Genomic DNA, 17,527 nt, shown 5'->3' with positions numbered 1-17,527 from the left:
CCACTGAAATCAATTAAAAGTACTTCCATTCATTTCAATGGGTGCTGGATTGAGTCCTTACTGCTAACTTTCTATAGTCTAATTTCAATAAAATACTGCCAGCTCCTTACATTGAAATGGGGGCAGTATCCAATGAGCATCTACAGCTCAGAAAAGGCAAACTTATGTTCAACCCAATTACACTTTTTGCCTCAGACAGTGGGTCAATTTTTTAAGCTAAGACCCAAAAATGAGAGCCCAAAATCACCTACAACAGGAATTTGGACTCCTATATCAAAGCACTTTGAGCACTCAGATGCAGAAGTGGACACCTTAACTTCTATTCCCAAGTAAGAAAATTAGGTTTTCAGTGCAATTGAGAAAGACATGATTATTTTTACATAAAATCAGTCCCATGCTGAAGGCAGAACTCAAATAACGAAGCTTCATATCAGCTCAAGCTATAGGGGCTCTTCTGGCCTTTTTCCTGCTGTCCAAGGCAGTCACAGTCTTGCTCATTGTCTGGAAATGGCTGTTAACCACAAGACAACACAGATGGAAGCAACATGTCACGGTGGGCAAAGTGCTGCCCAGTCCACTAAGTTCTATAATGCAGCCCACAGCATCTTGTTTTATTTTGTTTTAAGTATAAAGAGATGCAGGCTTCAGCAACTCAGCTCCTCTACCTTCATCTAAAGTCTGCTTGGAAAAAGTTGAGTGTTACATACTAGGACCATAATTAGGGCTCCGTGTCTGTCATGGAGGTCGCTGAAATCACAAATTCCGTGACTTTCCACAACCTCTGTGACTCCTGCAGCAGCCACTGTGGCTGACCCCAGGGCCACCCAAGCGGCTGGCCCCAGGACCAGCTGCTCACCAACCCAAGGGCCAGTCATACCAGCCGCTGCTAGAACGGCTCTGCAGCCAACCACACTGGCCACTGCTGGGGCTGCCTCAGGACTAGCTACCATGGCTGCTGCAAAGGTGGCCGGTGAAGGCAGCTGGCCCTGGGAAGGGGAAAGGGGCTAGGGGGCTCCCAGAGCAGGAGCCCCCCAGCTAAGATTAAGTCAGGGGTATTCACAGTACAAGTTCCATGGACAGGTCACAGGCCGTGAATTTTTGTTTATTGCCTGTGACCTGTCCATGACTTTTATTAAAAATACCTATGACTAAATTGGAGCAAAGAATCCTGTGGCACCTTATAGACTAACAAACGTTTTGGAGCATGAGCTTTCGTGTGTGTATACTCACTTCGTCAGATGCATGACTAAATTGTAGCCTTAACCATAAATCGATTCATATGTGGTCTTTTGGCTACTGGTAAATTCCCAATGCAGCCTTTAATTGCTCAAAGATACAATACCCCAAAATAAAAAAAAAATAAAAAAAAAAAAATGTCTGTAGACTGCATCTACAAACTGTAGTCAAGAAAAAAAAACTGAACAAAATGTTACATATATACTAAATGAAGTTGCTTAATGAAGATGAAAGGGAAATAAATGTATCTATTATATTACTTAAATATAAAACTGCTACAGGTCTTGTATAATAGGATGTGATTCTGCTCTCACATTAAACTAGTATAACTCAATTGGCATCATTGGAGTCATTCTCAAGTTATACTACTGTAACAACTTGTCTACTTGAAAAGTTAATTCTGATTAAGGCAGGGCATGCATTTAAAGTGCAGTAACTATTCTAGAATAATTCTATGTATAGAGACGATCTTATTAAAAAACAGGAGAATCAGGTGCAAATGTTCAATATGCTTGATCCCAACAATAACTGTATATTTTCTACCACTGATTATGTCCTAAGTCTCAAAAGTTATTTTAGAAGTCATTAATACCACCTGTGTGTAAAGTGAAGTGCTAAAGGGAATTCAACTTAAATTAAAATAAAAAAACTAGGGCAATCAATTAATTGCAGTTAATGCATGCAATTATTGCAAAACAAATTAACTAGATTAAAAACCAAACAAACGGTCATGAATAATTGTAATTTTAAATCGCACTGTTAAACAACAATAATAGAATACCAACTGAAATTTCTTATAAGTATTTTTGGATGTTTTTATACATTTTCAAATATACTGATTTCAATTAAAACACAGAATACAAAGTGTACAGTGCTCACTTTATATATTTGTTACAAATATCTGAACTGTAATAAAGAAATAGCATTTTTCAATTCACCTCATACAAGTCCACTCAGTCCTACTTCTTGTTCAGCCAAATCAGTAAGACAAAACAAGTTTGTTTACATTTATGGGAGATAATGCTGCCCGCTTCTTATTTACAATATCACCTGAAAGTGAGAACAGGCATTTGCATGGCACTCTGATACACAGCGTTGCAAGGTATTTATGTGTCAGATACCCCCTGTAGCAACGTGTCCCCTCCAACACACAAAGGAATCCTAACAGGTATCAAACCCTCTGAAATAGGATGTGCAGAGCTTGGCAGGGGCTCTGTACCCCCATCAACATAGCTTCCGCTTCTCACCAAAGGGAGTAATTATGCCGATGGGAGAGCACGCTTCTGTCAGCATAGTGCATCCTCACCAGACGCAATACAGTTGTGCTGATGTAGTGCTGTAGTGTAAAGCTGAAAACTAATGGCAGATCTTTTGTTTAAATCAATTGGACTCATGAGCAATCCTAGAATAAAATAGGAGGTTTATAAAATAGACAGACAGACAATTTAAAACGTGAATGATTCCATAGTGTATTTTTAATGCTATTACAATATCAAATACAATCATAATTTGTAACTTAATGAGAACTCTTACCAACATTTTAGATTCCAAAATGTAGAACTGGCTGCAAAAAAACCTGCTACTATGTCTTATTAATTCCTAACAAACTACAACACAAGAGAATCTTGAACTCATTTACTTTCTTTCTTAAAAGATTAAAAATAGTGATCATATTTAAAACTATGAATAAGACGAGGATAAAGCAAGTAGACACCCGAGTTTATTTTTTATCTTGTGGAATACTAGGTACTAGATTACAATTCATTTGTCTGAGCTGTTTCATTTGTCTGCTTCTAATAGAGCCCGCTTATTTGGCAGTTTCTCAAGTTACTCCCCTCAGGCAGCTTGAGCCAGTAAAACTAGATCCTTTCATCTCTGTGGAGCTTACTGACAACCAGCCGTCTGGTTTCCTAGGAAACAAAATCTTGGCTAGAAATAGTGAATCATTTCCAGGTCACTTTCAACATGGAGAGTGGAGCAGGAAAGCATTGGACTGAAGAGGAGGTTAAAGCCTTGCTAAGCGTCTGGTCAGAAAAAAACATAAGAAAACAACTTCATGGAACACTAAGGAATAAAGGAATATTTATCTACATTGCTAAAAGACTACAGGAGTTAGGAGTTTGCAGAGACTGGAAACAGTGCCGTGCAAAGTATAAAAATCTGAAGTATGAATTCAGAACAGTTAAATATGCCCACAACTCTGGAGATGCCACTAAAACCATGAAGTTTTTTCATGATCTGGATGCTATACTACAATATGAACCAGTCACACAATTAACAGAGGACGAAAACGGCAGGTGCTCTGCAACTGAGAGACAGCTGAACATAAGCACTACCACAGAGAACACTGAAGGTAAAAATTAATTGCTCTTCTATTTCTTGTCTTTGCACAAAAAACAATAAATCTGTTAATATTAAAAGCCACATTATATAGCCCTAGTAACAGAGTTAGAACAGCAAATGATTTGATACATCCCTTGCAGATGGGGAAAAAAAAGGTTAGCACCACCAGTGTTGAAGTCTGTAAATACAGCATAACCCTAACAAATTACACTAACTGCTGGAAAGGTCCAGTCCCACAGAGGCTCTGTACTTTGTGCAACTGGGTCCTGCTATTCATCTAAAAAATGTCTTTGCAATATATTTGTAATACTTTGCAACAGGATTTTAGAGCTTTAGTTCAGAAAGAAAATATACTACATTATAAATTTCCCAATTCAATTATAAATTTGTTTTTTTTAATGAGTAATTGTCAGGTCTGAAGTCAAAGATGTTTAATTCTAGAATATTTTTATTACTACTTTAAGAAGATTTACCCCCTTAAATGCAATATTATTAATTGTGAAGTATGTTAAATTATATTGCATTTTTGCACTGAGTATTTGATAAACACATTTAACATTTTTGAAAGAAGCTATTAGTGTATTTATTAGTCACGTAACATGTTATGTTTACAGTGATATAAACAGAGACCATCCTGAAGCAAGACAGAAATAATTAAAAAGACATTTTTAAATATGAAGAAATGGTGGTATTTACCAAACCAGTTGCACATCAGGTTCTGTTAACCCCCCTCATTGTGCATGTGAGAGTTATTAGCATTACACTGGGATTTACCATATCACAGGGAGAGGTGAAAGAGACAAGACAATTAGAGCTAGGCTGAGGAGACGATGTTTTGATCACAATTAGGTGAGGGTTCAGATTTGAGGCTAGATCAGGGCTGCAGTTGGTGATCTCACAGTACCAGATGCCCCTGCTATGCTGTTACAAGATTTCAATCACATCCCAACTGGCATCAAGAGAAAGGCCTCCCTGGTATTATCATCTACAGCAGTACCAGAATCATGGGGCCGGGGAGGGAGAGAGAACAGATCAGAGATTCAACTCAGAACCCAATTTGTTCCTACAATGTGAAGAGGTTTGGATTAAGTTACAACTGTGAATTAATTTTTACAAAACAAAAATCAATTAAGCACAGGGGAGATTTTCAAAGGCACAAAGGGGAGTTGGAGGCCTAACTCCCCTTTGTATCTCTCCCTCTACAGTGCAAGTGGACAGCTCTTACCATTGGGAAAGTGTGATTTTTCCATGTTTTAAGAATCAAATTATTAGTTTTTAATCTTAAAGAAATTTTAAAAATTAATATGAATGTAGTTCTATGATAAGTCATTTGAAGCTATTTAGTTAAAATAATTAATATTAACATGTATTGTGCTTGGTACATTAATGTTATCTTCCATCTTTAGATTTTGTTTTAAATAATGCACAGAAGTTCAGGGGGCAGATCCTGAGCTGGTATAAATTGCTATAGTTCTTTTGACTTCAGTGGAGTTGTGACCATTTACACCAGCTGAGGATCCACCCCTGAACTCTAGGTTACCATGCATGTTTTAAACTGGTTTGCCCAAATGGTTCATTTTAACTTCGCTTCCTTTGAACAGGGCCACCCAGTGGATTCAGGGGGACCTGGGGCAAAGCAGGGGGAGCTGCAGCGCCTGTACTCACCTGCGGCAGTCTAGGTCTTCAGCAGCATTTTGGCCGTGGAGGGCCCTTCAGTTGCTCCTCATCTTCGGCAGCATTGAAGGGCCCCCCCGCTGCCAAAATGCCGCTGAAGACCTGGACCACCACTGGGCCAGGGCTCACAGGGCCCCTGCGGTGCCTGGGGCAAATTGCCCCACTTGCCCCCTGCCAAGGTTCCTCCCCCACTCTGAACTTTAGGGTACAGATGTGGGGACCTGCACGGACACTTCTAAGCTTAATTACTAGCTTAGATCCGGTAACGCTGCCACCATCCAGAAATTTCAGTGTCTGGAACACTTCCTGTCCCCCCAAAACCTTCCCCTCCCTAGGCAGCCTTGAGAGGCTTTTTCACCAAGTTCCTGGTGAACACTGATCCAACCCCTTGGATCTTAACACAAGGAGAATTTAACCATCCCCCCACCCTCCTTTCCCCCACCAATTCCTGGTGAGTCCAGATCCAATCCCCTTGGATCTTAAAAACAAGGAAAAATCTATCAGGTTCTTAAAAAGAAAGCTTTTAATTAAAGAAAGAAAGGTAAAAATCATCTCCATAAAATCAGGCTGGAAAATACTTTACAGGGTAATCAGATTCATATAGCCCAGAGGAACCCCCTCTAGCCTTAGGTTCAAAGTTACAGCAAACAAAGAGGTAAAATCCTCTCAGCAAAAAGGAACATTTACAAGTTGAGAAAACAAAAATAAGACTAACACGGCCTTGCCTGGCTGTTACTTACAAGTTTGAAACATGAGAGACCGATTCAGAAAGATTTGGAGAGCCTGGATTGACGTCTGGTCCCTCTTAGTCCCAAGAGCGAACAACCCCCAAAACAAAGAGCACAAGCAAAAAAGACTTCCCCCCACCAAGATTTGAAAGTATTTTGTCCCTTTATTGGTCCTCTGGTCAGGTGACAGCCAGGTTTACTGAGCTTCTTAACCCTTTACAGGTAAAAGTGGCATTAATCCTTAACTATCTGTTTATGACACTCCCCCTCTCGGCGGTTCTGCCTTTGAACCTTAAATCACTATGGGGCATTTTCAATTAATGTTTCATATCCCTTATCCTGAATATCTTTAAGATAACTTCAGAAAGGACCCAACGATTAGCCAGCCTTTCTGATGAACCTCAATCCAGGGTATTAATTTAAAAAACTGTATCCTTGGTGGAATGTACTGCATTTTGGGGCATGTGAAAAATTTGATTTCAAAAGTATTATGTAATAGTGGTACATTCAAATGTCTATACAGAAAAGGAAATAAGGGAAGCGTTTGTGCATTTGGTTTTATTCTTCTTTATAAAACACAAAATTAAATACACAGTCAATGGCAATAATGTAATATGAATAGTTCAGAGTTGAAATGCAAAAATTAACACAACCACAACTCAGCCAAAACACACACATTAAAACATAAATGTAACATACAACTAGTACATAGGGTGTTTAAGAATAGTATGCATGAATTGTGCATTCAAATACACAAGTAAGAAAAGTTACATGATAATGCATTATGGGTCCAATCCTACTCTAGTAAAGTCAGTGGGGAAATTCCCATTGAAGTGACAACTCTCAATAAGAATGTTTTTAACTGAATTTTTAAATCTATTTTCTGACACACCGTCTTTTAAAATGTATGTCTTAGTTATTTCATTATTTCTTATGAAAGAAAAGATTTCATTAATGAGATTTTCTACTCTTCTACTGATGTTTTGGAGAGTAGGATTAAAATTCAGAATAATCTGGAAAATTGGTCTGAAGTAAATAAGAAGTTCAAATAAGGACAAATGGAAAAGTAGTCCACTTAAGAAGGAACAATCAATTGCACATACATAAAATGGGAAATGACTGCCTAAGAAGGAGGAGTACTGTGGAAAGGGAGTTGGGGGGCGTAGTAGATCACAAGTTAAATATGAGTCAAAAGTGTAACACTGTTGCAAGCAAACACACACACACACCCACCCACCCACCCCAGGGATGTATCAGCAGGAGTGCTGTAAGCAAAACAAAAAAATTCTTCTACTCTACTCCAAACTAATAAGGCCTCAACTGCAGTATTGTGTCCAGTTCTGGGCAATACATTTCAGGAAAGATGGTGACAAAACTAGAAAAAAATCCAGAGGAGAGCAACAAAAGTGACTGAAGGTCTAGAAAACAATCAATGAGGAAAGATTGAAAAAATTGTGTTAGTTTAGTCTGGAGAAAAAACGACCAAGGGAGGACATAACAGTTTTCAAGTACAGTAAACCTCAGTTATGAACACCAGAATTACAAATTGAGTGATCAACCCCACACCTCCTTTGGAACCAGAAGTAAACAATCAGGCAGCAGCAGATACACACAAAAAGCAAATACAGTACAGTTCTGTGTTAACGTAAACTACTAATAAAAATAAAGGAAAAGTTTAAAAAAAGATTTGACAAGGCAAGAAAACTGTTTGTGCTTGTTTTATTTAACTGAAGATGGTTAAAAGCAGCATTTTTCTTCTGCTTATAAATTTTCAAAGCTGTATTAAGTCAATGTTCAGTTGTAAACTTTGGGAAGAACAACCACCATAACATTTTGTTCAGAGTTACAATCAACCTCCAGTCCTGAGTTGTTCATAAATTGGAGGTCTACCATACCTAACAGGATATTACAAGGAGGCGGGAGGAAAAAGTTTCTCCTTAACCTCTGAGGATAGGACAAGCTGCAATTTTAGGCCCATTGCTTCAAAGAAAGTTCAGGTTGGACATTAGGAAATTCTCCTACCTGTCAGGGTAGTTAAGCACTGGTACAAATTGTCTAGGGTGGTTGCGAAATCCACCACTGGAGGTTTTTAAAGAACAGGTTAGACAAAGATCTGTCAGGAATGGTCTAGTTATTACTTAGCCCTGCCATGAGTGCAGGGGACTAGACTAGATCATAGAAGATTAGGGTTGGAAGAGACCACAGGAGGGCATCACTCTAGTCCAGTGGTCCCCAACCTTTTTCATCTGGCGGGCGCCAGACGACGAGCCACAGGGGACCGTGGCAGCGGACGAGCATCCACCGAAATGACGCCAAGAGGCAGCATCAATAGGCGTCGCTGCCAAAATATCGCTGACAAGCAGCGTCATCCAGAGGCGTTGCCGCAGAAAATCAGCAGCATTTCAGCGATGCCACCTCTGGATGATGCTGTTTGTCGATGGCATTTTGGCGAGTGCTCATCCACCAGTAAGTACGTGGGCACACTTAGACGCCATGGTGCCCGAGGGCACCACATTGGGGACCCCTGTTCTCGTCCAACCCCCTGCTCAAAGCAGGACCAACACCAACGAAATCATCCCAACCAGGGCTTTGTCAAGATGGGCCTTTAAGGGTGAAGATTCCACCACCTCCCTAGGTAACCCATTCCAGTGCTTCACTACTCTCCTAGCGAAATAAATGTTTCCCAATATCCAACCTACCCCTTCACCACTGCAACTTGAGACCATTGCTCCTTGGTTCTGTCATCTGCCACCACTGAGAACAGCCTAACTCCATCCTCTTTAGAACCCCCCTTCAGGTAGTTGAAGACTTATCAAAACCTCCCCTCACTCTTCTCTTCTGCAGACCAAACAAGCCCAGTTCCCTCAGCCTCTCCTTTTAAGCCATGTACCCCAGCCCCCTGATCATTTTCGTTGCCCTCCGCTGGACTCTCTCCAATTTGTCCACATTCTTTCCTGTAGTGGGGGGCCCCAAACTGGATGCAATACTACAGATATGGCCTCACCAGTGCCGAATAGAGGGGAATAAATCACTTCCCTCGATTTGCTGGCAATGCTCCTACTAATGCAGCTCAATATGCCATTAGCCTTCTTGGCAACAAGGGCACACTGCTGAGTCATATCCAGCTTCTTATCCACTGTAAACCCAGGTCCTTTTCTGCAGAACTGCTGCTTAACCAGTCGGTTCCCAGCCTGCAGCAGTGCATGAGATTCTTACATCTTAAGTGCAGAACTGCACTTTTCCTTGTTGAACCTCAGATATCTTTTAGCCCAATCCGCCGATTTGTCTAGGTCACTCTGGACCCTATCCCTACCTTTCAGCATATCTATATCTCCCCCCATCTTAGTGTCATCTGCGAATTTGCTGAGGGTGCAATCCATCCCATCATCCAGATCATTAATAAAGATGTTAAACAAAACCAACCCCAGGACCAGCCCCTGGGGCACACCGCTTGATACTGGCTGCCATCTAGACATCAAGCCATCGTTCACTACCCATTGAGCCCGACAATTTAACCAGCTTTCTATCCACCTTATAATCCATTCATCTAATCCATGCTTTTTTAACTTGCTGGCAAGAATACTGTGGGAGGCCGTATCAAAAGTTTTGCTAAAGTCAAAATATATCACAACCACTGCTTTCCCCATATCCACAGAGCCAGTTATCTCATCATAGAAGGCAATCAGGTTTGTCAGGCATGACTTGCCATTGATGAATCCATGTTGACTGTTCCTGATCACCTTCCTCTCCTCCAAGTGCTTCAAAATGATTTCCTTGAGGACCTGCTCCGTGATTTTTCCAGGGACGGAAGTGAGGCAGACCAGTCAGTAGTTCCCCGGGTCCTCCTCCTTTCCTTTTTAAAAAAAAGATTACCTATTGAGGTCCCTTCCAGCCCTACACTTCTATGATTTTAATTTTAGAAGGGTCTTTGGGGGCAGACCTGAAAGTAACACTCTTGCAGGGGGAGGGGGAAGGAACCACTCTGCATCCATAGGAAGCCCTGTTCTCCTACAGCAGCTCTGGCACCCAGTGCCCCCCACTGCTCTGAATGGGAAGGAGAGGAGAAGAAATGCAGAAGACAGTTAATACATCCTGCAGCTATTTTAATTTGAGTATCTTCCACAAGGTCAGAGAGGGATGATGAAGTATCTCTCCACCACGGCCAGCCCTTATTTTGTGCTGGACTTCATCCCTTTGGGCCACGCAGAGTCTGAACACCTTTAAAAATCTGGGCCTAGCTGCCTAAGTCTCATTGCAAGTCAATCTTCAGAGTCTAAATCCCATTTTTAATTTTGTCTAATATCAGGTTAATATCAGATATTCCAACAGCACTGTGTAAATAATACATGTATGTATACAGATTAGACATGCAGTGCAGCAGTACACTACCTGTCCCACAGATATCCGTAACTCAAATTGTTCAGCAGTAACAAAAAATGTATTGTAAATGTTATTCAACACTAAATAAAACATACCATGTTTATAGGATGTTTGAAAGTGCTGAAATGGATGATGTCCATTCCAACTAGGTAGGTCACACAAATCCATCTACTCTCCCAAATCTAATCAAAATTATTCTTCAGATTCAGAACTTCACTGAAGCATGCATGCCTTATACACCTGTCTGGTGTTTGCTACAATAACTAACTGTCTCAGAACTCATGGAGGGACACCATACCACAGGTCAGAGTTCAATCAAGTAAATGTCTGCTCTGATCCAACCTTATTTAATTCAGTTTTTCCCTTATCACATTTAAAAGCTATTCTTGCAATAATTCTAGCTGTTTTATTGTTGTATGAACTTGCTTTAGATAATATGGATCCATCTGGAAATTGTGGCTATTTGGGGTTTTTGCTTCTGTTTTTTATTTTAACGTGACAGGCTAGTACAAGGGTGGACAAACTACAGCCTGGAGGGCCACATTCAGCCTTCCAGATGTTTTAACCCGGCCCTCGAGCTCCCACCAGAAAGCGGGATCCAGTTAACCTTCGGTGTAATGCCTCCGATTTTCACTATTTCAAACTCTGAATCCAACTCTCATCAACTCCCCACCGGGGAGCAAGGTCCGGGGCTTGGCGCCCCCCACGCTCCTATGCATAGGGGCAGCCAGGGGGCTCTGCATGCTGCCCCCTCTGCAGCTTCCATTGGCCGGGAACCACATCCAATGGGAGCTCCAGGGGTGGCACCTGTGGACGGGGCAGCACGCAGAGCTGCCTGGCCACACGTCTGCATAGGAGTCGGAAGGGGAACATGTTGCTGCTTCTGGGAGCTGCTTGAGGTAAGCGCCACCTGGAGCCTGTACCCTTGACCGCTTCCCATGCCCCAACCCCCTCCCCTAATCCCCCTCCTGCCCTCCAAACTCCTCAGTCCCAGCCCAGAGCACCCTCCTGCACCCCCAGCCAGAGCCCACATCTCCTCCTGCACCCCAACTCCCACATTTCATGAGCATTCATGGCCTGCCATATAATTTCCATACCCAGATGTGGCCCTCAAGCCAAAAAGTTTGCTCACCCCTGGGCTAGTAGTATGTATATTCTGAAAAATAGGCTAGCCCACCCAAACAGAAGCAAAGGCACATATGAGCCAAAAGAGGCAAATCAGCTCTCTTCTTTACATGTACTTTATAATTTGTTTCTAATGCAGTAAAAAATATTAAAAAGTTCACTAACACATCTATCCCATTATGATTAGTTACTTCCTGTCTACATTTCTATGCTTGTAAGCGAATGAATTTGCCACAGTGAATTGACTGCAGTTTACACATTGTAATATCGTCTAGATAGATTTATTCCATATCTGTTGATAAGAAAATTCTTTCCCTACCCCCTTTAGGTGAAATATCAGTTGCATTAGAAGAGGATGAGGATGTCCCAGAGGATCCATTACTTTTTATTTCACATGTCAGACCAATTGAACTAGGTACAGTATGATGCTGCGGGGAGAAAAGCAAAAAACACTGCTATTAAATTTATTTCTCACTGCATCTTACAAAATCTAAAAGGAATAAAACAATTGTCTCTCGCTAGGAACAGCTTCCATTAGCCTCAGTACATCAGCAGTCAGTTTCTGATTAAAGGTAACTTTACCACAGACACAGTATTGCTCTCTTTCCACCTTCTAGTTTTACATTTCAGCAGCCTCATGAACAACTGGATGTTTACCACTATAGGTGGCAGATGACCACTGCATGACCAATTGGTTGACTGCATGATCAGCTTTCACCCTCAAAAATCATTCCCTGCAACAGCTAATCAGATTAACTCAGTTTATTTTAAGAGTATTTTATTGCATACTGATTGAGGACCTATCATATGATAGCATGTGAGGCATGTGTCATCTGTGGAATTTCCACCATCATGCAATTTCTGCACAAATTGGCAAACCTATGAGTAAATGGGCTGAGTGCAGAGGAGATCGGAAGGAATTTAACAAAATAAAATCCTGTGACCTAGGCTGTAGACTACCAGACTACTCAAGACCCCAACAGCATCCACAGCAGCTGGATTCCAATTTCATGCAGGGGTTTGGCAAGCAAATCCACAGACCCACCCATGACCCAACAACTCAGCTGGGAACTGTTTAGCTGCAACAATGCTTTTACTAAGGATACTCATATTCAACAGAGGCTCAAGCAATGTAAAACATTTGCTTCCCCAGCAAGAAGTCCTCATGACCAGTTAGTTGGTGACTGGCAAATCTGAAAACCCTAATATACATTTCCCCCGACCCAGACTATGTGCTTTTGACTGAAATGTAAGGCATGTCTACACTCATTAAGTAGGAAACTTTTTCCAGCTGAAAGCCAGATGAATAGAAATTTTATTAAAGAGATGTGAAGGTTTATTACATTAGTTGCATCAAGGGAGTTGTCCTCCAACTGGATCTGGGACTTTAGAGCCCTTTTACATGGCAGAAAAGAGGGTGAGAATTTCACTCCTGATATATCTATAGTTTTGCTTACAATTCACACAGCTCAATAACTAAGGGGATAGACAATCTAAATGAATATTATTCTTTAGTACTTCTGTGCCATTCGTCCTATTGTACAGATGGGAAAACAGAGGCAGAGAGCTTAACACTGAGTCCTGGAAGAAAATCTAATTTTTTTTTTTTTTAAAAACTAGGCCAAGATTCATTCCAGGGGCTGCACTGGCAGAAGCTAGCACACATCTTGCCAGAGGGGAGTTGCAATGATACAATATATCTGACACTTCCCACTTCAGCAGGGGCTGGCAGACACACATCACTTTGCAATCTCTCTCTGCGAGGCTTCTATGAAGCCCTTGCTGGAAACTAAAGATGACTCCCCAGTAGAATACAGTCATCTTTCTCAGAGCAGAATTCCCTCATGGGCATCGTGACCCTCAGGCAGGGCCAGATTAACGTTTTGTGGGCCTGGTGCCAAACATATCTGTGGAACCCCATGGGGAATAATTGTAAGAGACAGGGGTAGGGGGTCAGTCCACAGAGTAAGGGAGGGGCCAGGCACAGCTGGGCAGGGCAGGAGTAGAAGGTGGTCCCTGGAGTGAGGCAGGGTACAGAAGCAAGCACAGCATGGTGTGGATGGTGGGGGAGGCATACAGGAATCCACCCCAGGGCAGCACAGAGCTGGTATCTACCTCACTCTGCGAGGCCCAGGCCCTTGGAAGCCAGTCTCAGTGGTTTGAGCATTGGCCTGCTAAACCCAGGGTTGTGAGTTCAATCCCTGAGGGGGTCATTTAGAGATCTGGAGCAAAAATCTGTCTGGGGATTGGTGCTGCTCTGAGCAGGGGGTTGGACTAGATGACCTCATGAGGTCCCTTCCAACCCCGATATTCTATGACAAAAGATTTAATTACTCTGGTGGCCATATGTCCTCTTCTCCAGCTGAGCTACAGCTCCTCCAGGCAGCAGCAGCTACTTTTCCCACCCTCCTGGTGGGCAGGCTGATTGTGGTTGCTTCTGTAACTGGACTTTTAGTGTCCAGTCAACTGCTAGGTCCACTTTTTGACCGGATTTTCTGGGCAAAAAACTAGACTCCTAGCAACAGGAGTGCTGGAAGGGCGTGGGGGGTGAGGCGGGAAGAAAGGTGTTCATGGCCCCCTGACTGTTTTCCTGCCTTAATGGTGAGCGATTGGGGGGCAGGAGGGGAAGAGAAGGAGAAGAGAGGAGCAAATGCCAGGCAGGGCCTGCAGGGAAGAGGCTGAGTGGGGGTATGACCATGAAGGGTAGGGCAAAGCAGAGGGCGGGCCTTGGTCCGGGCACTGGTTCCCCCCCGTACACACACACACACACACACACACACACACACACACTCTCTTCTAGGGAGCTTCCAATGCTCTTGCCTGGCAACCATAGTGAGGCCCTTCTGAGTGTGGGCCTGGGGCAATGACACCACTGTAAACCTAGAATTACCCTCAGGAGAGCATATTGCTACTATGTGCACCTCCATGCAATAGCAGAGTAGGTATAAGCCCTATCTTTTATTGGTGCCCATCATTGCAGAACCTGGGCACCTCTCAAAAGGAAAAACAATGACTTCACTCTTCATTCTCTAGATTTGTTTTTAAATTCCTGCATACAGTAGAGTGGAAGGGTACTATTGTGAGAAAGTTTAGGCAAAGCTTTAGCTCTGAAAACTGAGGTATTTAGTCTTTTCATTTATCAGTGCATAAGGCTTAATATCAAATCACAGTGTATGCTTTGTGAATTACTGTGCTACCAAAACCACCCCATTGACAAGATTTTTAGAGCTAGTTGGGAATTTTTGAAACTTTTTCTATTAAAAAAGTGCTAATTTTTCAAAACCGTAACTTCTTGTGAGAAAGGGTCAGTTTTGACAATTTTTTATTTTAAAAGTTCTTGAAAAAGGTTTCAGACTTGTCAAAGCATCCCATTTCAACATTTTCTAAATAAAAACTTCTGGAGTAATGTTCAATCCACATACCCACTGAGACCCAACCCAGAACAATTTCAAGTCATGCAAATCTTGAAGTCTAGCTTATATGCAGTCTGATTTACCCATAGAAATGTTGGCCAGATGCATAAGCTAAACAGTCATCACCCCAAACTGACATACTCCTTAGTCGTGAATTGTGGAATGTGAAGAGTTAATGGAGGACCTTCCCCATTCTGCATCTTGGGCCCTTTTCTTTCTCTCTCTCTCTAGCCTCAGTGGTTGGCTCTTATATATCAAAATGATAGCCACTTAAAAATATCTAGATACAAATAGAAAGCAGTTGCTGCCAAGACAACTCCAATCATTCTGAGCTGCAACCACTTCAAGCTTCTTTGGTGTTCACTAAAAGGGAACTGGATAAATTCATGGTGGTTAAGTCCATAAATGGCTATTAGCCTCTGTTTGTCAGAGGATGGAGATGGATGGCAGGAAAGAGATCACTTGATCATTGCCCATTAGGTTCACTCCCTCTGGGGCACCTGGCATTGGCCACTATTGGTAGACAGGATACTGGACTAGATCGACCTTTGGTATGACCCGGTACGGCCGTTCTTACGTGATCCAGTGTGATTATTCCTGTAGTGCTCAACTCAACTGCAGAAGAAACAATCCTATGCTCCTTTAAGGCAAATGTAGAAAGACTAGTTGGTAAGTCACCTAGGAGTAGCCTCTCCACCTGTAATGTATCAATGGGCCAGCAGTTGCAGAGGTTCCTAGAATCTGACTTGCGACTTAAAATTAAAAAGAGGGGAAATGCTATCTATTAGTAAAGCTTCCTTATGATTAGAATCTGCATGAGTCTCTATAAACCAATGACTATTCCCTCTAGACCAAGTTTTATCACCAAATAGGTTTATTCACATAAGTATCCGTCACTGAATCAGACTACGCTAGCAAAGGTAATTTTTGCCACCATACAGAACTTAATGACTGAAGTATCCAACCACCACAGCATGGTTTACCATTTGGAAAGGGATGGTTGTGAAGGCAAAAAAGTCACATAAACACACTGATTGCAAAATTTATGCCAACGACTCTGCACTGCCATGCTTGCACTTCTCTGTAAGTACTGAAATCACTAAGAAAACAAAAAAAGGAAAATAATTTTCTAAATCTACAAAAACATTAGAAAGACCTAATCCTATTTCTCTGTTTCAAATGGAGTACAAAATAAAATAGTTTTGTAAACTGATTTGATCAGAAAACTGAAGTCCTAATTGAATTTACTACTACTGTCTAAAATAATAATTTTTTTTAATTGTTTTAAGAGAACATATTTTTGCCACAATTTCCTAGTGTGCTTTCTCCTCCCAATTTCCCCCAAAATTTAAAAAACTAGTGGTTGCTAGCAAAAGTACAATTTGAAAAATTTCAAATTAAGGAAATAAATTATCTAAACCACTTATAAGAAAAATAGTTTTACTAATATACACAGTAAGTTCTCTAATTTGGTCACAGTCTTTTATATTGTACTGTATTGAGGAAATGCAAAGTTTCAAGTTATAACAATTAGCTTCTAGTCCTACCTCTTCCACTGAGTTCTTGTGATTTTAGGCAAATAACGTGCACCTCGGTTTCTCCCAACAAGGTTGTTTTGCAAGGATTAAGCCTTTGACTCTACTAATCCTTACATATACTTAATTTTGTGCACCTGTGCAAACCCAAAGTAATTACATGTGTGCATAAAGCTAAGCAGATGTATAAATGTTAGTGAGAAAGAGGCCTGGTTTATTAGTGTTTTTACAGCACTTTCAGATGATGATGAAAATGTAAAGCACTACATCATAAAGTACTAGTAACAGCAAATATGTGTCACCCCGAAAGTATTCAACTTAAGTTAATTTTTTTGGAGGTGGAGGGCAGAAAAAAAAAAAAACAACCCACAACTCTCTCTCTAGAGTTAGTGCATTTTGGTTTAATTATATTACTGTCTTGTAAAGACAGAAGATACAGTTTTATCATTAACAGCTTTGTTTGATACCTTGATTTTATTTCTGTGTTTTCTCCAATGTTGTGAATAAAAAAGTGAAGAAAATAATAAAATATTTTCCTTCACTCTCATTCTCTCTGCCCTCCTCTACCCTACCCCACCCCACCCCACGCAGGTAACCCATACCTGTGTCTCTCCCCCACCCCACCTGATGTAGGTAACCCAACATCAACATTAGAGACATCCAAAAATCCACCTTTTATTCCAACAGTAGCAAATGAAGGAGGAAAACACTGGACTGTCAATGAAGTCAGAGCTCTAATACATATATGGTCAGACAAAAACATCCAGCAACAACTTGAAGTGACAGTGAGAAATAAAAGAATATTTGAACAGGTTGCTGCTAGGCTTCAAAAATTTGGAATTGAAAGGGACTGGAAGCAGTGCAGAACAAAGTATAAAAACTTAAAACATGAATACAAAAGCATAAAAAATGCTCAAGACTCAGGGAATACAAGTAAAAGTATGAAATTTTTTAATGAACTGGATGCCATTCTGGGACACAACACTGGAGAGCAATCAAGCAAATCAGATAATGAAGAAGGTGAAAGGCCTACAGATTGGATAGAAGCTAAAACAGAAAGAGACTCCTTAGGTAAGAACTTTGCTATAAAAAC

At 41.3% G+C, this 17,527-nt stretch overlaps 1 protein-coding gene across 2 annotated transcripts in view; it reads right to left on the bottom strand.

The window, feature by feature from the left end:
* Positions 1 to 17,527, bottom strand: part of PPAT (phosphoribosyl pyrophosphate amidotransferase) — a 69,470-nt gene that overhangs the window by 24,115 nt on the left and 27,828 nt on the right. The window lies entirely within an intron of this gene.

This window comes from Gopherus flavomarginatus, chromosome 3 (assembly GCF_025201925.1).
Source record: "Gopherus flavomarginatus isolate rGopFla2 chromosome 3, rGopFla2.mat.asm, whole genome shotgun sequence".
Lineage (NCBI taxonomy): Eukaryota > Metazoa > Chordata > Testudines > Testudinidae > Gopherus > Gopherus flavomarginatus.
This window is presented reverse-complemented; position numbering and strand designations above follow the sequence as displayed.